The sequence below is a fragment of the Ictidomys tridecemlineatus genome, chromosome 3 (assembly GCF_052094955.1).
Source record: "Ictidomys tridecemlineatus isolate mIctTri1 chromosome 3, mIctTri1.hap1, whole genome shotgun sequence".
Lineage (NCBI taxonomy): Eukaryota > Metazoa > Chordata > Mammalia > Rodentia > Sciuridae > Ictidomys > Ictidomys tridecemlineatus.
Genome location: NC_135479.1, coordinates 121,945 through 144,543, shown reverse-complemented (window position 1 = coordinate 144,543; position 22,599 = coordinate 121,945). Strand labels below are relative to the sequence as shown.

Genomic DNA, 22,599 nt, shown 5'->3' with positions numbered 1-22,599 from the left:
AATGTAGCTCAGTGGTTGAGTTCTCCTGAATTCAATCTCTGATACCAAAAACATAAAGAAATAAAACTAAAACTGATATAGTATTTGCCCTGTGGCCTTCACAGCTAATATGATATCTATATTGTTGCATCTAAAGTAACATGGAGCTCTGCCAAAAGGCCTAGGTGATTCTGAGCAGCGTGTGCTTCCCTCTATCTCTGGTGCCTTGAGGTCCTCGAGAAAACACCCTGTCCTCTAGAAAGACAAAAATGAGTGATTGTAGTCTTATATATTACATTAGTCAGGGTTCTCCATTGGAACAGAATCAACAGGAAGAATAATTACAAAAAGAGGATTTATTAGATTGTCTGAGATGACCAGAAACTGGAGAGTCCTCTGTGGCAGTCTGCTGGCTGGGGAGCTGGAGAAGAAGTAGCTGTGCAGCCCAAGATGCTGAAGCCTCTGAACAAGAGGGATCAATGGTGCTACCCTAGTCTGAGATCCAGTGCTTCTGGAAACTCCCTGGAGAATCATTGGGAGAATCGGCTTTGGAAGAGTGAAAAAGGAAAAGTCTAATATACTCAGGCAATCACAGCAGAAGTGGAAAACCCATCTATGTAGAATCGAGCTTGCATCTGCAGCTGCTACCATGTTGTTGCAACTTTTATTCCACGCAAGCCACCATCCTATTTGGATGACATTACTCAGACTTAGGGAGGTTTTCCAGTTTGCTATGCTACATGCCAATAACTCTTAGACAAAACCTCATGGACATACCAAAAGTGTGTCTCTTAATCCCATCAAGGTGACGATTCAAATGAGCCATCACACATACTATCATACACCCTTTCTCTCTAGTTTACAGTCTCTACTCTTTTCAACGTCTTGGACTTGGTATGCAATTCTTTTTAATTATTTTTGGATTCAGTTAAGTAATGCTTGTGGAGGTATTTTGCATTTATGATCATGAGAGTAATTCATAGTTTCCTCATTTTATCAAGTTAATTTTGATAATATTGTAACATATGCCTTCAATGAAATTAGAAGGTGTTTCCTCTGCTTCTGCATTCTCAAAAGAAATGTAGAAAATTGATAGCAGTTCTGGAATGTCTAGTGGCAGCCTGTAGAATGTCTAAGAGCCCTACATTTCACTCTTTTGATGGTAATGAGTTATTGAGTCAGTTTCTTCAGTAGGCACAGGCTCGTGTGTTTTGTGTATTTGGCCTTCTGTGTAAGTTGTAGGAGATGGTCTCTCTCAAAGTAGTGGGCCAGTTACTCTAAATTATCTGATTTGTGTCAAGTGCATGTTCATGATATTGTTGAAGAGCCCATGGATGGTAACGGTGGCTATCTTAATTGTAATGGGCAGTTTCTGTGTCCTTGGTTTTCTTATTTGTTTAATGTTTAAGGTATTTTTCATATCTTTGTTCTATTTATTTACTTTGATGTGGTAGTAAGAATTGAACCCAATATCTCACTGGTGCTAGGCAAGCTCTGTATACTGAGCCATAACCTCACTCCTGTCCTCTGTTTTCTTAAACCAATATTAGTTTGTCAGTGATGCTGATATTCATGAGAACTTGGTTTTGCAGACTGCTGATTTCTTGATTGGGGTTTCACCAACACCCTCTGTTACCCGCCTGTGCTTAATTGGCACTTACTTTGCTCTTTCTCTGCTTTCCTTAAATGCCAATTTTAGTGATTGGTTTTTTTTCTCTTCTTTTCTGGAATGTGATTTGGATGCTCTAGAGACCCCCAATGCACCATTTGTGTGGTATTCCCATGTTGGACTTGTACATTTTATTTTTCTCACCATGGTCAAGTTTTCCCTTGAATTACCTCTTCTTCCTGGGTCTGTTTAGAGCCCTGTGTTGCATCTCCCGTTGCTTAGACGTTTTCCAGCTGCTTCTGATCTGATTTCTGCTTTAACTCCCATGTTCTTTGAGCATACTTAGGATTTCACTGACATTGTACACTTGTTGAGGTGAGGCTTATGGCTCAGAACGTGGCCTGTTCTGGGGAGTTTTACTGTGGTTCTGAGAAGGCTGTGTGTTTCACTATTAACTAATGACCAGGGAAGTCCTCCTGTCTGTTGCTCTGTTATATGGTCACAGACCAACCGAGTTATGGTGATGTCCCCGAATTTAGCCATGTATTCTTCATTGTCCTGGGAAGTTTTGTATGTCTCTGCCTGATGTATTTTGACTTTGTTTCAGGTGCATGCATACTAACAATTTAAGACAGTTAATGAAAGTTTAGCCTAGGGCCACCACAGTGGCACATCTCTTTGATCTCAGCAGCTCAGGACTTTTAGGCAGGAGGATCCCAAGTTCAAAGGTAGCCTTAGCCTTAACAACGTACCTGCTGAACTACTTAGAGAATTCCTCTATCAAAATAGAAATAATTAAAAATGAAAAAGTGCAGTCAATGTGGCTTATTTGTTAAGCAACCCTTGGTTCAATCCTTGGTACAAAATATAAGCAAACAAACAAGTAAATAAATAGATAGAAAATTTAAAAATAAATAAATAAATAAAGTAACATAATAGCTGCCCTATTGTGTTTAACACTATGATTATGTCCATCCTACAGTATCAAAAACTGATATAGCTGCTCTGGGGCCTTTTGTATCATATGTTAAACATAATATTGCATTGAAAACTGATATAATAGCTGCTCTGTGGCTTTTGGTTCTAATGTGATATCCATATATAGAAGGGGTCCCTGCAGACCTGGGGCAGGCGGCTGGCAAGCTGTGGGCACTCCCACAGAGGTGAGTGCTGGTCCAGGTGACCACTCTCCTGGCTGACCATCTGCTCAGGCAGGAACAGAAACTGCCCAGCCAGGGTGGGCAGGAGGGACACTTCAGTGAGGACCCGGCACCCCGCCCCTGGCCTGGGGCAGCGCGGGCGTCCACTGTCTTACAGATGTCCTCTCCAGCGCTCTGTGTGGCATACACCAGCACCACACAGACAGTGGACACCAGTGCTTTCCAATGTAGACAAGGCAAAGCCCAGTTGCCTCCTGGACTCCCAGCCCCTGAGCAGACAGTGGTGGTCAGCAGGAGGATGCCCACCTCCTGGGCCCCTGCTTGGCCTCCCTAAGGTCCCCGCCTGGCCCCTCAGCACCCTGTATCAGGGGCTGCACCTGAGACCAGGTCTCTCCCTCTTCCCAGGCCAGCCGCCCCTCTCCAGGACTGACCACTCGGCCAGGAACAACTCCACACAGGCCTCACTCCCAGATGGAGGCTTGAGTCCCAGGTCAGCCCTTCCTGGTCACAGCACTGCCCACCCCTGCCCACAGGACAAGCTGAACTCTGCCACCATGACCATGGGACCCCAGGACAGAGACTCCCGGCAGCTGTGCACCTGCAGGCCACCTGTGTGGGGACCTCCAGGAGCCCTGTGCTGAGCCCTCTGGAGTCGGGGATTCAACGTTCTAAGTCACTCTTAGCATGTGTGTTGTGTGAGGGCAGCATGGAGCCCCTGTGCAGGGACAGTGTGCAGGGGCCTCTCAGGGTTACGCAGGGAGTTCCCATTCCACCAGCACCTCCAGCCTAGGTACGTCCCTGAAGACCCAGAAACAGATGCTGGAATGAAAACTTGTGTGTGAACATTCACAGCAGCACCATGCACAAGGGTCAGAAAGGAGAAGTGACCCAGTTGTCCACTGAGGAGGAATGGGGAACAGGACGAGTCCATCCACATGATGGAATATTACTCAGCCCTGAAAAGGACTGCAGCTCTGACACGTGCTGCAAGTGGGACAGACCTTGAGACCTGGGGCTCCGAGAGAAGCCGACACAAAGAGTCACATAGTGTGGACTCCATGGGCAGGACCTATCCACAGCAGGCCATCCAGACACAGACAGTGGGCAGGTGATGGGGCTGGGCAGGGACTGGGTCACTGCTGGAGTGCAGGTGCCTTTCAAGGGTAGATGGGCTATTTGGAAGTAAAGGCACTGGGCGCCCAGTGCTGTGAAGGAACCTGATATCTGGCTTGATCCTTGGCAGATGGACTTGTGCACGTCCAGCACAGCTACAGCCCATGCTCAGGTTCCTGCTCTCAGTGACCCAGCACCAAGTGGAGGCAGAGAGGCCAACCTCAGAGACACCAGTGTGGCCACATGTTCTGGGGACTGCAGGTGACCCGTGGAGACCTTGTAGAACACACAGGGGCATTACAAGCTGAAGCTGAGTGACCCTGGACAGAGCGTGGGGTGGTCCCTGGGGGGACCACATCCCAGGGCAGCAGCTACAGAGATGACATTGAGGTGGCCACATTTATTATCAGCTGTGAACAGCGGTCAGGCAGGGAGTGCCCCGCCAGAGCCGAACCTGGCCCCACCCCAGGGACGGAGGCCTGGCTTGAGCTGCGCTGGACGGTGGAGTCCCTCAGCCAGCGAAGGGGCGGGATGCGTCACCCCCAGGCCCGTGACCTGCGGGAGGAGAGGGTGGAGGTGAGTCCCTGGGCGTGGCTGAGTCTCCCAGCAGCCCCAGCCACGGCAGTGCCAGCCACGCCAGCTTCCTAAACCTCCGGTAAACGTCTCTGTGCACAGCAGGGCATGTGGGGCCTCGGGAGGGCTGTGTTCCAGGTGGACATATGTCCCCATGGATGCTGCCAAGCCCGCTCCAGTCCCCGAGGTCAAGATGCATTACACCTGGCCGAGAAGACGTGGCCGGGAGCCAAGCTGACCCTGGCAGGGAGACCCCACTGACCTTGAAGACGTGTCCTGCCTGCGGCTCCCACAACAGCTGCTCGGGACTCAGGCTGTCCGCTGCAGAGGTCACGTACAGGTCGGAGTAGTCAGCCCCCCTGAAACAGCAGGACATCACCCTGGACACTGGCATCTTCAGGGTGCACAGCCGCGTCCCTGTGAGTAAAGCTCAGGTAAGTCCCTAAGCCCAGCCACCCGCCTGCTGCAGGATCCCAGGTGACCTGACTGTGCCCACTCCCCAGTGGGGCCCTGGGCCTGCTGGTTCTCCCTGGCACCTGCAGCACTTGATCCCCAACTCTGCCCTGCCTCATGGACTGCAGGGGTCAGCAGGGCCACCTGGAGCCCAGGAGCTGGAGAGGCAGGAGGAGCCTCCCTGGAGCCCATGGAGGGAGCTGGACACCATGGTAAGAGGTGGGTCCTGTCCACATTTGCACCCCAGAACCTGTGAGTGGGACCTGGTGTGGGAACAGGGTCTCTGCAGAGGTCATTAGTGAAAGGTCCTGAGATGGGCTCCTCCTGGGTCAGGGGGCCCTCATGCAATGGCTGTGTCCTCCCAAGAGACAGAGGAGGGGAAACAGACCCAGAAGAGGAGCCCCGTGGAGATGGAGGCAGAGACTGGAGTGAGGGGCCACCAGCCAGGGCCACCTGGAGCCCAGGAGCTGGAGAGGCAGGAGGAGCCCCCTGGAGCCTGTGCAGGGTGCTCAGCCTGGGACCTTGGTCCAGCCTCCGCCCTCCAGGGTGGGAGAGGACAAGGTCCTGTGGTTTTCAACCGCTGCTTTGTGGTCATTTTCTACATCATCCCCTGTGTTCCCTGCACTGGCCAAGTGCTGAGGGGCCACCCTGGCACTCCCGCCATCTGCACAGGTCCCCCTGTAGCTGGACAAGCAAGTGCTGCTGCCCTCCCACTCCCGGACCCTGAACACCGTGGCACAGAGCACCCCATGGCCCCTCCTTGACCGACTGCCCTGTGCACACACCTGTCTCCGGGTCCATGCGGATCACCCTGCCTCCCTCAATGCAGGCCAACCAGAGTGTCCCCGTGGTGTCCACGCACAGCCCATCTGGCATGCCTTGCTCTGGCTCCAGCTGGCACACCAGCCGTGGGTTTGCTGCAGCAGGACAGACAGAGGCGCGTGGCGCCTCACTGCCCAGACCAGGAGGTCACATAGCATGGCCTCAACAACGGGAGGGAGTGACAGACCCGGTGGTGCTTCTGGGACCCCAGGAGGGGACTTGCGAGGGTGTCAGGGGAGGGCCAAAGAGGCTCCCACCTGTGGAGGGTGTGGGGGGTGGGCCACGGAGGCCCCTATCCTGGGAGGGTGTGGGGGGCTGGCCACTGGAGGCCCTGCCCAGGGAGGGGGTGGGAGGTGGGCCACAGAGGCCCCGCCCAGGGAGGGCTTGGGGGGGAATGGCCACAGAGGCCCCGCCCAGGGAGGGTGTGGGGGCTGGCCACGGAGGCCTTCGCGTGGGGAGGGTGTGGGGGGCTAGCAAGGCGGCCCCTACCCAGGCCTCCTGTCTGTAGGTCGTAGTCAGAGTCCCGCACAGAGTAGTCCAGGCTATCCACGTGGTAGAGAGTGCGGTGGTCCAGGGACCAGTCCAGCCCGTTGGGGATGCCCAGCTAGTCCAGCTGTCTGACCACCGGGCGGTCAGCGAAGAGTGTGTACAGGGAGCCCTGCCCCGGCTCCCACACTCCTGGGCCAGACGCCTCTGGCATGGTGCCTGGAGAGAGTGGAAGGTCAGTGGGCAACACCCTGCCCTGCCCACCCCACACAGACCCACTGTGCAGAGAGCTGTGGTCACCCTCAGTCGGGGGACAGCAGGCAGGATGGCCCTCAGGCGGCATCTGTAAGTGAGCCTCTGTGCTGGGCGAAGGGGGGACCCCAGAGATATTCCACTGGGAAGAGGCCTGCTCAGGCAGAGGTGCTGGGCCCTCAGCCGCACGTGAATGGCCTCTGGCCAGCAGCTCTGGCTGCTGCCCCACCTTGGCGGCTTCAACCCTCCCCAGGTCCTCTCTGGGCAGGGACCCAGGAAGAATGACCTGGAAGCCATGGGATTTGGAGTGGGAGGGAACCTGTGGGCTGCCCAGCACCTGCATGGCCCCCGGGGGCCGCTTGCCAGCAGCCTGGGGAGGGCTCCTGAGGTCCCCACCCAGCCAGCACCCACCATGACGGGAGGCTCTCCAGGTGGCCTGGGCCAGTCCTTTCAGCAGCCCACCTGCCACAAACCTCCCGGCGGGGTCCACCTTCCCGTCGTTGAACCTGTTGTGGCGCTTGTCCCTGTCCAGCCAGGCCGCCCACTCCACCTGCCCCATCGCCCAGTCCAGGAGGCCAAGGCAGGTGCCAGAGGCCACCACGTAGCTGCCCTCTCTGCGCAGAGCCACACAGCCAACAGGATCTCCTGGGAGGACAGAGGACAGCAGGGTGGCCTGGCTGCTGCTTCTCCAGGAGACGGTGCCACCCCACCCATGGGGCTCCCGCCAGGAGGCACTGTCAGGGCACAGAGCACGTCTCAGCACAGGACCAGTCCTGCTGGGCCTGCCTGGACCACCTCTCTGCACCCCCCCCCCACGACAGCCACCACAGGGCCTCCAGATGGGACTGGAGGCTGCTGAGCCTGCCTGCAGGGCCACCAGGATTGCAGGAGCAGAGAGCGCTGGCCTCTCCTCACGTCAGTGCCAGTGTGAGAGCCTCGGGTGCCCCTGAGCCCTCAGGTAGGACCGCTGGGCCTGGGGCAGGCTCCACAGGAGGGTGCCTGAGACCAGACACAGACATGGGGCCAGCCCTGATCTGCAAGGGGGACAGTGGCACCTGCCCTTGGGGAGGGTGAGGGTGAGGGGGGACGCTCCCAGAGTACTGCTTCTGCTCCTCAGGGGGTCGTCATCCACACAGGTGTGCAAGCCCCACAGACACACAGGTACCTCCCAGGTGTGTGAATCCACAGGGGTCAGCAATCTACACAGGTGTGCAAGCCCCACAGACACACAGGTACCTCTCAGGTGTGTGAATCCACAGAGGTCAGAGTCCACACAGGTGTGCAAGCCCCACAGACACACAGGTACCTCTCAGGTGTGTGAATCCACAGGGGTCAGAGTCCACACAGGTGTGCAAGCCCCACAGACACACAGGTACCTCTCAGGTGTGTGAATCCACAGGGGTCAGAGTCCACACAGGTGTGCAAGTCCCACAGACACACAGGTACCTCCCAGGTGTGTGAGCCCACAGGGGTCAGCAATCTACACAGGTGTGCAAGCCCCACAGACACACAGGTACCTCCCAGGTGTGTGAATCCACAGAGGTCAGAGTCCACACAGGTGTGCAAGCCCCACAGACACACAGGTACCTTTCAGGTGTGTGAATCCACAGGGGTCAGAGTCCACACAGGTGTGCAAGCCCCACAGACACACAGGTACCTCTCAGGTGTGTGAATCCACAGGGGTCAGAGTCCACACAGGTGTGCAAGTCCCACAGACACACAGGTACCTCCCAGGTGTGTGAGCCCACAGGGGTCATCAGCCCCCAGGTCCACTTAGACCCACTGTCTGCACCTCCCCCAGACACTGGGTTCCACCAGCACACAGTCCTGGCGGTGATGTCCACATACACAAGCTGCCGGGTCTCCTCTTCCCACACAGGACACTCCCCCATCCTGTGCCTCTCCCGGATGACAGCCTAGATCCTGGGGGACGCCATGGCCTGGGAGAAGGACAGGGCTGTGAGTGCCCTGTTCTCTGCCCCATTCTCCTGGTCATCCGGTGAGGGCTGCTGGACTGTGTGGGCTGGGCGCTCCCGGGTGTGTGACACATTCTGTGGTCTCAAGGACAGCCCTCTTCTGCTCATGAAGCCTCACCCAGGCAAACATGGGGATGCAGAGAGGCACCCAGCCAAGCCGCACCCCTGCTGGCTCCTCTGTGCCGCCTGGCACTCTGCATGACCCGAGAGGTCGACAGAATGTGCAGGTGCCCCGTTACTTGAAGAGGCACCCCCTGGCAAGGTTCCAGGAGTCCCCCTTTCCCTCTGGTGGCACAGTGTGCCCACCTCCCCCACCTTCCAGGCCCCCCACCTACAGCCTGGGAAGCAGGGGCTGCTAAGCTGAGCCACTGTCCAGGTGGGCCCGGCTCAGAGGCTGGGGTGAGGGTGCGATCTGCAGGTGGCTGGCTCCGGAGCACACACCCTGCCCTGTCCGCTCAGGAGACCTCTCCTCCAGAAGGGCTCACTTCTCAATGCTCCTTTTAATTGGGTTGCTGTGAGACCCCTGCGCTCGGTGGGACTCAGTTCACAGGGCCCTTCCTGGATGGCACCAGGAGGCCCAGCAGCCCAAGGCTCCCATACTGGGGCGGCTCACGTGCTCCTCAGCCCTGGTCCTGTCCTGCTTGCTCAGCTCTTGGGACTCCACCGCACTCTGGCCTCAGCCAGCTGAAGGCTCCACCAGGTGGGGGCGGCAACTCCCTTCCGCCCTCCCCTCCCCTCCCTCCCTCTGTGCTTCGCCAAATCAACAGAGCCCAAGGCGGTGGCATGTCACCTGCTCTGTCCTGCAGAGCCAAGGTAGCAGTTGCAGGAGTCGTCCGTGCACTCTGCATTAGAGTGGGAGAAGCAGCAGCCCCTGGGACCTCGCTTCCGTAGAGACCCCCGAGGTCGCGGCCAGCGCCCTACCAGGCATCCCTGAGACTTCCCCTTAGGGCCGACCACGCGCCTCCTCAGCCCTCCTGGGTTCTCCCCTCGCACAGGGACACTGTGCTCCTCCTCTCCTACTGCAGAAGAGCGCCCGCTTGCAACTGGGGGTCCACGGGGCTCACCCAGGCAGGCTCACAGGGAGCACAGGCTTGGCCCGGCAGGCGCAGAGGGACGCAGGGGAGGCACGGGGAGCCCTGGGCAGGCACACAGGGCGCTGGGCAGGCACAGAGGGGAGGCACGGGGAGCCTGAGCAAGCACACGGGGCATTGGGCAGGCGCAGAGGGGGCGCGGGGGAGGCACCGGGAGCCCTGGGCAGGCACACGGGGCACTGGGGAGGCGCACAGGGAGCGCTGGGGAGGCACCAGGAGCCCTGGGCAGGCACACGGGGCGCTGGGCAGGCGCAGAGGGGGCGCTGGGGAGGTACATGGAGCCCTGGGCAGGCACACGGGGCGCCGGGCAGGTGCAGAGGGACGCCGGGAAGACACCAGGAGCCCTGGACATGCGCGCGGGGCGCTGGGCAGGGCTCTACTCACAGGCATCCTGTAAAGAACTGACCCAAATGTTCACAGGCACCAGCGCCCCCCCCCCGCCCCCGCATCATCCTCCGCCCTCTGAGATGGTCTGGGCTTCACTCCCCCAGCCTCCCCTAGGCTCCTCCAGTGGCCTCTGCCCACGTGCCACTCCAACGACTGCAGTGGGGCCAGGGACCCTGCGTCTCTCCTGTCACCACCACTTTCTGCCAGCAGGATTGTCGGGGCACTCCGCAAGGAGAGGATTTTCGCGGGAGGTGCTGCTCTCTTGCAGGCCCACGCCAAGGGTTCCTCCCGCTATGGAGGAAGGCTTGGCACAGGCAAGTTGTCCCCCCTCCACCCCCTGTCCCCGAAAGGAGAGGTGCTGGCTGGTTGGAGGTGGAGTCCCCGCACCCACTCTCCATGCCGCTAAGTGAGCCCAGCTCCTCCACACCCCAGGCTCCAGCCCCAGAACCCAAGGACCCCAGGCTCCATGGTCCCCTCCCCATGGGCTAGAACCGGCCTTGTGGGTGAAGGACTCCTTTGGGAACCTCCTCCTCCTGGGTTCCAAGCCAGCGCTCGGCAGTATCCTCACCCAATCCTAGTCCCAGAGCTCCTTAGGGCCCTGGACTGCAAGCGCCTGTCTGGGAGACCATCAAGGTGGGAGCTGGGGGCTGGTTCCTGCTCCCACAGCCCAGGAGAGGCCACCCCCTGGGTGGAGGGGGTCTAAAGGAAAATGGATGGAGAGCTGGACTGGAGCTCGTCCACTCCATGAAAGGTGCTGGGGCTCTTGGGAGCACTGGCTGCAGCCAGGGGGCGCCCCCTCACCCCAAAGGTTCCTGCTCAAAGTGAGGTCAGTGTGTAGCCTGGCTCTCACCAGATTGGGAGGGGCCCTCTGGTCCTTCTGATTGGCCCTCAGGGTTTGAAGACAGGTCAGGTCCCCCTGCTGGGCAGCCTGCAGTGGCCCCTGGAGCGACCCCAGCATGGGTGTGTCCACTCACTCTCTAGGCACAGTGGACAGGACACACACCTGCTCTGTGGGGCTCTTGTAGGAGCAGACACCTCCCAGGACCACCAGTGACGTGCAACTCTTCAAAGCTAAGGGGACATATTTAGGGAGCCTTGTGGGACCCTGAGGTCAAGATGGCTGAGGTGGCCCCTGATCCATCCCAATGGCTCTCCTCTCTATGCTCAAGCCAAGGACAGGCAGCGGCTGGACAGCGTCAGACCTCATGACATCTTGAGCATCAGGACACAATGCTGCCTTGGCTTGGTGGGAAGGTACAGTGGGCTGGAGACAGAAACCAAAGGGGGCAGGCAGTCCCTTGGCTGGGCGGGCAGGGTGGTGGGCCTCCATGCAACAGGACCTAGCTCTCCCTGAGACACACTGTGAGGGCACAGAGCCCCACACGCCCTTTGCTCCCACATTCCAGGGGCCCTGGCACCAAACCAGTTGTCATGCCCCCGTGACCCCACAACAGGACACCAGGCACCCACCCTTCCCCGCTTCCTGGTGGTCCAGCTGTCCTACCTCCAGAGTGCTCGTCCTCCACCTGCCAAACGCTGGCCGGTTCCCAGGCCCTGCCTGGAGTCCTGGGGCAGCTTCCTTCTGCGCCTGGGGCGGATAATCTCATCTGTCTCATGACTTACACCCTCTGACCTGCTGATGACTCCCCCGTTTGTAGATGAGCACACACGGGCTCCCAGATGGGACTCCGTGCCCAGCACCCTGCTTGGAAGTCTATCAGGCATCCCATATGGGCTTGCCCACTCGCCCCTGCTCCCCTGCCTTCCTCCTCCTCCTGACAATCACCTGCCTTCCTCCTCCCCACCTGGAATGCCTCCCCATGTCCAACCCCAGTGGGCTGAATAGTACCCCAAGTGCACCTGGGACCATGGGATAGGGCTTCTTTTGCATGTAGGGTTTCTGCAGATGTAATTAGGTAATGATCTCAAGATGACACCATCCTGGGTCAGGTGGCCCTCATGCGATGGCAGTGTCCTCACTACAGACAGAGGAGGGGACACAGACACAGAGGAGGAGCCCTGTGGAGATGGAGGCAGAGACTGCAGTGAGGGGCCACTAGCCCAGGGCCACCTGGAGTCTGTGCAGGGATCTCAGCCTGGGGCCCCTGGTCTTGGCCTCTGCCCTCCAGGGCTGGCAGAGGACAGTTTCCTGTGGTTTTCAGCTGCTGGTTTGTGGTTATTTCCTACATCAGCCCCAGTGTTCCCCTGCACTGGACAAGTGCTGAAGGGCCACCTTGGCACTCCCGCCATCTGTAAAGTTCCCTCTGTAGCTGGACAAGTCATGCCTGGAGCCTACCCTGCAGCCTGTGGAGGGAGCTAAGCCCTGTGACCCCTGGTCTCAGCCTTCTGCCCTCCAAGGCTGGGGGAGAAGATCCCACTTGACTGGGGAAATGGTTTCAGCCCCTGTGACACTTTGCTTCCAAGCACAGGACACTAATAGGGCCATGAAATTGCATCCAAAGTTGGCCCCTCATCCCTGCCTTCCAGATGTCCTGTCCACCAGGCTCCTCCCTCCCTCCCCGCTTCTCAGCTCTGCAGCTCCCTGGGCCCAGGGGCTCCTTCCCCCCTCCCCTCTGCTCAGCTCTGCAGCTCCCTGGGCCCTGGGGCTCCTTCCCCCCTCCCCTCTGCTCAGCTCTGCAGCTCCCTGGGCCCTGGGGCTCCTCCCCCTCCCCTCTGCTCAGCTCTTTGGACCCCTGGGTTTGGGAGCCTCTTCATCAGGTCTCCCTGGCACTACCCTCTCCCCATCTGCTCCCCCAGAGCAGGATCCTTGTGCCAAGTCAGTGTGAGCCTGTGTCCCCTGCAGTGACACTTCTAGTGTCCTGCTGCCACCCTGCTGGCATGGGGTGGGCTCCCCCACCAGAGCAGGGCTCAGTTACATGGACAGTGTCCAGTTCTCACCCTCCTGGTGACACTCCTTCCTCCCTGTGGGACAGCTGGAGATAGTGTGCTGGACTCTGCCTGCTGGCCCCACATCCCACTTGGCTGTCCAGAGAAGCCGTGGTGGCCCTGAGGCATCTTGGGAGCTGCAATGACCTGCGTGCTTGTGGTGAGCCCACCAGGTGGTACTCGCTGTGGGAGACCTGCTGGAGTGACTCGCTGGACCCCGACACAGGCCTAGGCCCCCGGGGTCATGCCCCCTGCCCCCTGGTGGCTCCCTCTGACCAGGAACATGAGACCCTGCCCTCCTCTCTTTGGGTCTGTGAGTGGTAGCACTGCTCTGTCATGTCTCCTGTCTAGGAGTGGCCTCCTCTGGGGCCCAGCTGAGCACCCCCTGTCCCAACTCCTTCCTGATGGGGGTTGTCACCTAGGGGCTGTGTGACAGGAAAACACCCTGGGTCTGCCAGAGCCTTGGGTCACCTCGCCTTAGGCTGCTTCCTGGGAGAGGCACAGGGGCAAGGTGGGGCTCAGGCTGTGGGTCTGCCTGGGGACAGAAGTCTCCCTGAGAAAGAGGCTCAGCGCTCCTCCATCACCAAATCCCACAGCCCAGGGCCTGAGCCTCCCTCCTCCTGCGCCCAGCACTCTATGTCCCTCAGGAGCATGTGGTTGGCCTCAGGGTCCCGCAGGAGCACTTTCCTGTCCCAGGAGTGACAGGCTGACTTCTTCCCCAGGCTGCGGCCTCAGCCTCCACCTGAGCCTCTCCTGAGTGACTCTGGGTCCTGCACCTGCCCCCATCACAGTCCTGAATCTGTGTCAAGGTCACCTTCCATGAGCACCTGTTCATCAGACTGCCCAGCTCACCTGCCTGGTGTGTCCAGCGTCGGCAGGACCAGGATAGCCCTGCTCACCTGCCCTGTGTGTCCACGTGGGCAGGACCTGGACATCCCTGCTCACCTGCCCGGTGTGTCCAGCGAGGACAGGAGGACCAGGATAGCCCCGCCCACTTGCCTCTGTGTGTCCAGCGTGGGCAGGACCAGGACAGCCCCGCCCACCTGACCTATGTATCCGGCTGGGGCAGGACCAGGACAGCCCTGCTCACCTGCCCTGTGTGTGATCATGGGATGGACCCAGTCCCTTCCTCAAGGCACACAGCGGCGCGGATGCTCAGAAGACTGCCTTCGCCCCCTGCTGGCCACCGTCAGCCCTACACCCTGCACTGCTCACCTGCCTGGTGTGTCCAGCGTGGGCAGGACCAGGACAACCCCGCCCACCTGCCCTGTGTGTCCACCCGGCAGGGCCAGGACAGCCCTGCTCACCTGCCCCCGTGTGTGAGCATGGGATGGACCCAGTTCCTTCCTCAAGGCAGACAGCAGCGCTGATGCTCAGAAGACTGCCTTCGCCCCCTGCTGGCCACCGTCAGCCCTACACCCTGCACTGCCCACCTGCCTGGTGTGTGAGCATGGGATGGACCCAGTCCCTTCCTCAAGGCAGACAGCAGCGCTGATGCTCAGAAGACTGCCTTCGCCCCCTGCTGGCCACCGTCAGCCCTACACCCTGCACTGCCCACCTGCCTGGTGTGTGAGCATGGGATGGACCCAGTCCCTTCCTTAAGGCAGACAGCAGCGCTGATGCTCAGAAGACTGCCTTCGCCCCCTGCTGGCCACCGTCAGCCCTACACCCTCGGGACACAAAGCACCTCCTGCCTCTGGAGGTTGGGGTCCTGAAGGGCAGGCTGTCCTCTGCAGGGTCCTGGGAAGCTCCTTCCTGCATCTCCCCCACTCACGACCCTAGGCCCTAAGCTTGGGTCCTCATCACTCCAGTTTGTCTCCCTGTCCCCTCTGTCCCTTCTCCATCTGCCCCTCTTCTCAGCACCCTGCTGACTTCTTGGACCACAAGACCCTCCAGGTCATCTCCCTCTCAGCATCCCTACCTCATCAGGTGGCAGAGGGCTTTTGGCATTCCCAGGGCCGGCAGTGGAGTGGACACTGATATTAGCTGGCCACAGAACTCATGCCCTGGGCAGCAAGGACCTCCCGAACCAGAAGAGAGTCTCTGGGAGACCCTGCCCCAAAGGCATGACCCTCACAGTCCCAGGAGAGCTTCTGGGGGAAAGGGGGGGCTCCCATATGGAGAGACTTGGAACCCTGCATCTTGTAGACCTTGGCAGCTGTGGGGTGGGGTGCCCAGTGGAAGGTCATCTGCTTGTAGAGGGAATCGGGGCACCCACCCACCCATCCCTGCTCACATGCCCCTGTACCCCTCCCTCCCTGTCCCTGCTCACAGCCCCCTGTACCCCTCCCTCCCTGTCCCTGCTCACAGTCCCCTGTGCCCCTCCCTCCCTCTCCCTGCTCACACCCCCTTGTACCCCTCCCTCCCTGTCCCTGCTCACAGCCCCCTGTACCCCTCCCTCCCTCTCCCTGCTCACAGGACCCTGTAACCCCCTCCCTCTCCCTGCTCACAGTCCCCTGTACCCTCCCTCCCTCTCCCTACTCACATCCCCCTGTACCCCTCCCTCCCTGTCCCTGCTCACAGGTCCCTGTACCTCTCCCTCCCTCCCTCTCCCTGCTCACAGCCCCCTGTGCCCCTCCCTCCCTCTCCCTGCTCACACCCCCCTGTACCCCTCCCTCCCTGTCCCTGCTCACAGGTCCCTGTACCTCTCCCTCCCTCCCTCTCCCTGATCACAGCCCCTGTACCCCTCCCTCCCTCTCCCTGCTCACAGGACCCTGTAACCCCCTCCCTCTCCCTGCTTACAGCCCCCTGTGCCCCTCCCTCCCTCTCCCTGCTCACACCCACTGTACCCCTCCCTCCCTGTCCCTGCTCACAGGTCCCTGTACCTCTCCCTCCCTCCCTCTCCCTGCTCACAGCCCCCTGTACCCCTCCCTCCCTCTCCCTGCTCACAGCCCCTGTACCCCTCCCTCCCTCTCCCTGCTCACAGCCCCTGTACCCCTCCCTCCCTCTCCCTGCTCACAGCCCCTGTACTCCTCCCTCCCTGTCCCTGCTCACAGGTCCCTGTACCTCTCCCTCCCTCCCTCTCCCTGCTCACAGCCCCTGTACCCCTCCCTCCCTGTCCCTGCTCACAGGTCCCTGTACCTCTCCCTCCCTCCCTCTCCCTGCTCACAGCCCCCTGTACCTCTCTCTCCCTCTCCCTGCTCACAGCCCCCTGTACCTCTCTCTCCCTGCTCACAGCCCCTGTACCCCTCCCTCCCTCTCCCTGCTCATAGCCCCTGTACCCCTCCCTCCCTCTCCCTGCTCAGTCCTGCTACACTACTGAGGGTCCCCACCTGCTGCAGAGCTGAATTCTGAGCCACCTGAGTCAGTCTGGCCAAGGGGCCTGGGGCTAAGCAGCACAAGATCATTAGATAGAGGGCAGCCCCCAGGGTGGGCACTGGGTGTTCAGGGCCCTTTGGTCTAGTGGGTAGTGACCCCAGGCATCAGCCCTGACTTCATATCAAAACTGAGATTTGGAAGCAGTGAGGCCCCCTCAGCATGAGGAGAGGGTCCCCATGGCCCTCTGCACAGGGGGCTAGTGCAGCACCCCGAGGTGGGATGCCCACATGTGGCAACAGGCAGGACCCCAAAGACACCAGCTCTTCCACGGTCTTTTGTCCAGACCGTGTCACACAGCTCCTGGTGACCACTGTAGCAGGGTCCATCTGTCTTCATGAGACCCACACAGCAGAGGGTCTGCTGGAGCCAGTGACCACCAACCTGGGGCCTTAAGTGCAAATGCATCTTCCATGTGGCTCCTCCTCTGAGGCTGTCCCCTCTTCTGTTTTAAGGACACGGCCATTGCATGAGGGCCATCTGACCCAGGAGGAGCTCAGGACCCTTCACTAATGACCTCTGCAAAGACCCTGTTCCCACACAAGTTCCCACTCAAAGGTTCTGGGGTCAAGATGTAGACAGGACCTGCCTCTTACAGTGGTGTCCAACCCCCTCCACAGGCCCCAGGGAGGCTCCTTCTGCCTCTCCAGCTCCTGGGGCTCCAGGTGGCCTTGGCTGCTGGCCCCTCACTCCAGTCTCTTCCTCCATTTCCATGTGGCTCCTCCTCTGTGTCTGTGTCCCCTCTTTCTCTCTTGGGAGCACAGTGGCATTGCATGACGGCCCCGTGTCCAGGAGGAGCTCATCCCGAGATCCTTCACCTATTACATCTGCACAGACTCTTTCTCCAGCAGCAGACAGCTCACAGTCCTGGGGGACGTTCCTAGTGGGGCTCATCCATCCCTACAATGTGATGAAAGAGCCCTTTCACCTTGGGAGATGGCCAAGGTCAGTACCCTGGTATAGACAGCAGTGGGGACAGGTGGAGGCCTTGGAGAACAATGGTTCAGAAAGCCCCTCCTGGTTGGGGGATCCAGGGCCCACTCTGTCTAAAGGTGACCTCACCCTGGAAAAATTCAGCTGCCCTTCGCCCAGGAAGAGGGCGATGTAGAGCCCAGGCCCTGGGCAGCTGCTTCCTCTGGCATTTCCCTGTGGAGAAGGTCTCCTAACAGATAATTACAGCCCAGCAAGACAAACTAGGAGCACAGGCAGGGGCATGGATTGCTAAACAGGCTGCTCCAGCAGGTGGAAGGCGGCCTGGGGAGCCAACAGGGGCCCTTCCCAGGGCTTGAGGACCTGAGTAGGGCTGAGTTCTTCCCTCGTGGGCCGGGAAAACAGGAATTCGGTCTTCGCTGGGTTTGTGGGCCAGGTACCTTTGTTGCTAGGGCAAGTCTAAGTTCTGAATTGAGAGTCCACAGACAGGGCTGGAGGCCAGGGGCCTCCTCCAACGGGTGGCCTTGAAGACAGGTGCCCTCCAAAGGAAGTGCCTTGTCTACTGTCTGGGGTTTGCACACAAGTGCTCCTCATGGTCACTCTCATGGGAAGCCAAGGTCACTTAGGAGGATACGGTGTCCTGTGTGTATACTGCAGGAGGACATTGTGTCCCGAGTGAAGGCTGAAGGAGAACACTGTGTCCCCAGTGTAGGCTGGAGGAGGACACTGTGTCCCCAGTGTAGGCTAAAAAAGGACACTGTGTCCGGAGTGTAGGCTGGGGGAGGATGTTGTGTCCGTAATGTAGACTGGAGGAGGACACGGATGTCCCGAGTGTAGACTGGAGGAGGACACTGTATCTGAGGCTCCCGAGTGTAGACTAGAGGAGGACATGGTGTCCGGAGTGTAGACTGGACACCATGGCTGAAGGAGAACACTGTGTCCCCAGTGTAGGCTGGAGGAGGACACTGTGTCCCGAGTGTAGACGGGAGGAGGACACTGTGTACGCAGTGTAGACTGGAGGAGTACACTGTGTCCGGAGTGCCGACTGGGGGAGGACGCAGTGTCCTGGGTACATTCACGACCCCACCCCTGCCAGGACTCTTCAGGCTCTGTGCCCTGGACTCCATCAGATCTCTGAGGGGTGTCGGGCTGGGTACTTCTGCAGGGAGGCTTCCTGAGGGACACAGGCTCCCACGTGTCCTCTTCCCACACTGACCACAAAAGTGAAAGTGGTATTCCTCTGTCTGTTCTCAGGCTACACCTGACCTGGGCCCCGCTGAAGGACCCTTGCCCTGGGCCTCCACCACGCCCTACTGCCCCACCCCAGGCCCTCCCCTGAGGGGCCTGCCCGCCCTGGGCTCTGCCCTGCCAGCCGCCCCAGGCTCGGCTTCCTGCCTGGCCAGTCCGACACCAGCCACCAGCGTCCTCCAGGGCCTCCCTCCTCCAAGCCTGCGCCGCCCCGCTCCCCTCCCCGCCTGCCGACCCCCTGCCCGTCCACCGCCTCTGGCCCTCCCGGTGCCCTCTGCGTGGCCCCCCGCGGTCCGCTCAGGACCTGGACACTCTGCGCCACCCCTGAACCGATTCTTTGGCCCTCGACTACTCCCTGCCAACATCGGCTCTTTGGGTCCCCCTTTTCCACTCTGTCCTTGACCCTCGGCCCTTTCCGTACACACTCGGCCCTTCCGAGGTCACTGGGCTCTCTTAGTCAAGTCTCCGCACTTCAGCCGCCCTCGGCTCTTCGCCTTGTCTCTCGGGTGTCTCCGTACACACTCGGTGATGTCCCCCACCCTGTATCTGACCACCCGTTCCCCGATAATGTCCCATCACCCCGTTATTGACCAGCTTCCTCCCCCTCCCCCGTCCCCAGGTGGCATCTGCTCACCCCAATATCTGATCCCATGTCCCACCACCCACTCTCCCAGGGGACATGAGAGGAGAAGTGGTGGCGACCCTGAGGGCCTGTGCACACAGGAGCCAGCCCTGTGTCCAACCAGCTGTGATGAGAAAACACTGCCCACTGCCCAGGAGGCAGGCTGGTGCAGGCTGGGTGGCATTGCTGAGGCAGAGCAATGAGCTGACAAGTACCTAAACCACAGGGACCACTGTCCCTCCATTGCCTCCACTGGGGACCCCCGCTCTCCCCTCCCCAGTCCCTCTGAGCTCAGGCCAGTGGCCTTGATCTCCCAGACCCCAGGTTCCCCTCTATATGCCTGGGTTGTTGGTCCCCTCAGAGCTTAGCTCCCAGGCAAACCAGGGGGCAGGAGCCCTGAGGGTCCAGGCCTATCCCCCTTATCTCCAGGGAAAACAGGTGTCACTGGGATGTCAACATTCTTGGCCTGCAGCTTCTGTCCTGCCTGGTAGTAGCCATCCTGGATTGCATGATGACCTTGGGCTAGGATGGTGAGGCCAGGGGTCATCCCCCCTCATCACAGGTCCCTTGAGACAGCATGGCTCCTGCCCCCTGCCCAGCACCTGAGGGCCCACCTGTGTGACCAATTTTTATGGAACTCCCAGTATGTCCCACCTGGTGTCCCATTAGTGGGGTGCAGCTCCCCTTAGTGTATGCCAGGAGGGACCAGGAGGATTGTTATGGATCAGCTGAGGGGTAGACAGATCCTCTGTAGAGGGGGCTGAATAGCAGAACCCTTGACTACAATATCCAGAATCCTCCTGGCCCGCAGCTGCCCAGGGTATTGTTACCGCTGTTGACCGGTGACGAGTTCTTGCTCCCCGATGTTGAAGAATAACACCAAAGAAGCACGCCCAGGCAAGGCCAGAGTAGAGATTAGAAATTTATTAAAGGACAGAAGAAAAGACTTCTCCCCGGAGGAAGAAGGGGACCCAAAAGGTGGAATCCGTGGAAGTGTGGTTGTTTCCCCTTTTTATAGTTCTTTCGTAGGTTGGAAGGCCCGAGGGGTGGGACACAGGTGGGCCAAAGAAGTAGCCTGAGCAGGAAGGACTTCATTATCACTTCTTTGTGATGGGCTCATTAACATTTCTTTGGGATGGGCTGTCTTCAAATCTGTTGGGGGCTGTTCATTAATACTTCCAGGTGGACTTTGGCCTAGGGCCTTTTCGGAACTTCATTAGCATTCCATGAGTTGTCCTGTATTTTCCCTGAGTCATTCCCAGCATGGCCTCCATTTTAGATTTCACTCGGTATTAGACCCGGTTTACCTAACTACACTAACTACCTAACTTTAAATCTGGCTTCAGTATCTGTAGTGACTTGACAGAGCGCCAAAGCACACTACCCAGAATCCCTGGGGCCTGCTGCTTGGCGGGGGAGAGGGCCCATCTTGGTGAGAGCTGCGTGGACAGAGCTCTGGACTACACTACCCAGAATGCGAATGGCCCTCGGCTGCCTGGGAGCGCCATCACCATAAGGGTTGCATGGGCCGATCTCTGGACTACACTTGCCAGAATGCTAATGACCCCCGCTTCTAGGATGGGGGGGCATCACAGTGAGGGTTGCTTCTGGACTACACTACCCAGAATGCTTGGGGCCCTCGGCTTCCATGAGTGGGGGCATCAAGGTGACGGTTGGGTGGGCAGGATGCTGGACTGCAATACCCAGAATGCTCCAGGGGCCATCCTGGTGAGAGTTGCGTAGGCAGACCTCTGGACTACACTACCCAGAATGCCTGGGGCCCTCGGCTTCCGTGGGGGGGGGCATCACGATGAGGGTTGCATGGGCAGACCTCTGGACTACACTACCCAGAATGCTTGGGGTCCTCGGCTTCCAGGAGGGGGGGCATTAGATGAGGGTTGCGTGGGCAGGAGGCTGGACTGCAATACCCAGAATGCCCCTGGAGCCATCATGGTGAGGGTGCCTGAGGAGAACGCTGGACTACAGTGCCCAGGGGCCTTGGCTTCCAGGGGCCATCATGGTGAGGGTTGCGTGGGCAGGATGCTGGACTTCAATGCCCAGAATGCCTGGGGCCCGCTTCCCCTGAGGCCTCTGCGGCCGGCTGCTTTGGTTTCAGGCCTCCCACAGTTGGACACAGAGGTGGGGAGTCCGGTGTGCTGTGTGGAGTGCTGGCCAGGTGCAGGTGGCCACCCAGGGCTGACTGGGACCGGAGTGTTCATTCCTCTGCCTGCTCCACGGGCTGCAGCTGTGCTTGGAGGGGCCGAGTGCAGAGGATGGCGCTTAGGAAGGTGGTCTCCTTGATGCTTTCTCCTGAACGTCCACTGCAGTGATGTCACCGACGGGTACAACTGGACATCACACGATGTCCACATCTGTGATGTCACCGATGGGCACAACTGGACATCAGATAATGTCCACATCTGTGATGTCACCGATGGGCACAACTGGACATCAGGTGGTGTCCACATCTGTGATGTCACCGATGGGCACAACTGGACATCAGGTGGTGTCCACATCTGTGATGTCACCGATGGGCACAACTGGACATCAGATGATGTCCATATCTGTGATGTCACCGATGGGCACAATTGGACATCAGGTGGTGTCCACATCTGTGATGTCACCGATGGGCACAACTGGACATCAGGTGGTGTCCACATCTGTGATGTCACTGATGGGTACAACTGGACATCAGGTAATGTCCACGTCTGTGATGTCACCAATGGGCACAACTGGACATCAGATGATGTCCACATCTGTGATGTCACCGATGGGTACAACTGGACATCAGATGTAGCAGTAGGTCAGATTTCACTAGGTAGCTACTGAAGGTGGAGGAAAGAGCCAAGTTCCATTATGGTCTGCACGGAGGTAATTTGGGCATAGTAAAGGGGGAGGGAGGGAAGAGTTCAGCTTGGGACTTGGTGAAGTAAGAAGTAGGGGCAGTCGTTGTGAATGCAGTTAGGCCAGCTGTGTTGGTGGCAGTGGTCTAAGAATTCTGTCTTCCCCCAGAGACTGGGAAAGAGAACCTGTCCTGCTGGATGATTGTATTTCGAGGTAATGGCTCTCAGGCTCTGAGCCCCTCTGAGTTTCAAGAGGTGCATGTTGTCAATTGCAAGTCCTTTCTATTAAATGACCGGAGAGAGGGAGGTTGGGGCCTGTCGTCAGGTGTTGGCCAGGACAGAGTAAGTTTTCTTGGAAGCCTTGAGCTTTCCTCAGGCAGTTGTTTTGAGGGACGAGGTGGAGGTGGGGGTGTTGCACATGAGGCACAAACTGAGCTGAGTCCCTGAGCTCAGGGGATTTGCTTCCAGCAGGGTGTGTGGACTTGGGGGAACACCATCTTCCTACCTGCCTCAGGAGGACTGGGATCATGCATCCCTGACCAGGAAGCCCCCCACCCCAGACTCTAGAGGGCAGAGGCACTGACTGCTCTGCCTTTGGCTGCCATGGGGAGTGCCCGCCCTCAGCCCCCTAGTAAACACTCAATCTCCAAATGCCGAAGTCTGGCTTGGCACAAATCAGGAGCCACTTGTCAAAAAGAAACTAACTTTATTTTTAGAACTACAAACGCCAAACAAAACAGCTCCAGGGAAAAACCCTCAGAGCCCAACTGCCACCACCGGCTTCCACAAGCCTCTCTCCCCCACACCAGCCTTTTCCTCCCACAATCCTCCTCCTCTTGAGGCCGATTGGCTGG

The 22,599-nt window shown here is 58.9% G+C and overlaps 1 long non-coding RNA gene across 1 annotated transcript; it reads right to left on the bottom strand.

The window, feature by feature from the left end:
- Window positions 1-4,734: 4,734 nt before the first annotated feature.
- On the bottom strand, window positions 4,735-11,481 carry LOC144375913 (uncharacterized). Its single transcript, XR_013435762.1, has 3 exons — window positions 11,406-11,481; window positions 6,910-7,092; window positions 4,735-4,851 (listed from the first exon to the last, which is right to left on the bottom strand). It is a non-coding gene; the product is annotated as an uncharacterized LOC144375913 (long non-coding RNA).
- Window positions 11,482-22,599: the final 11,118 nt, after the last annotated feature.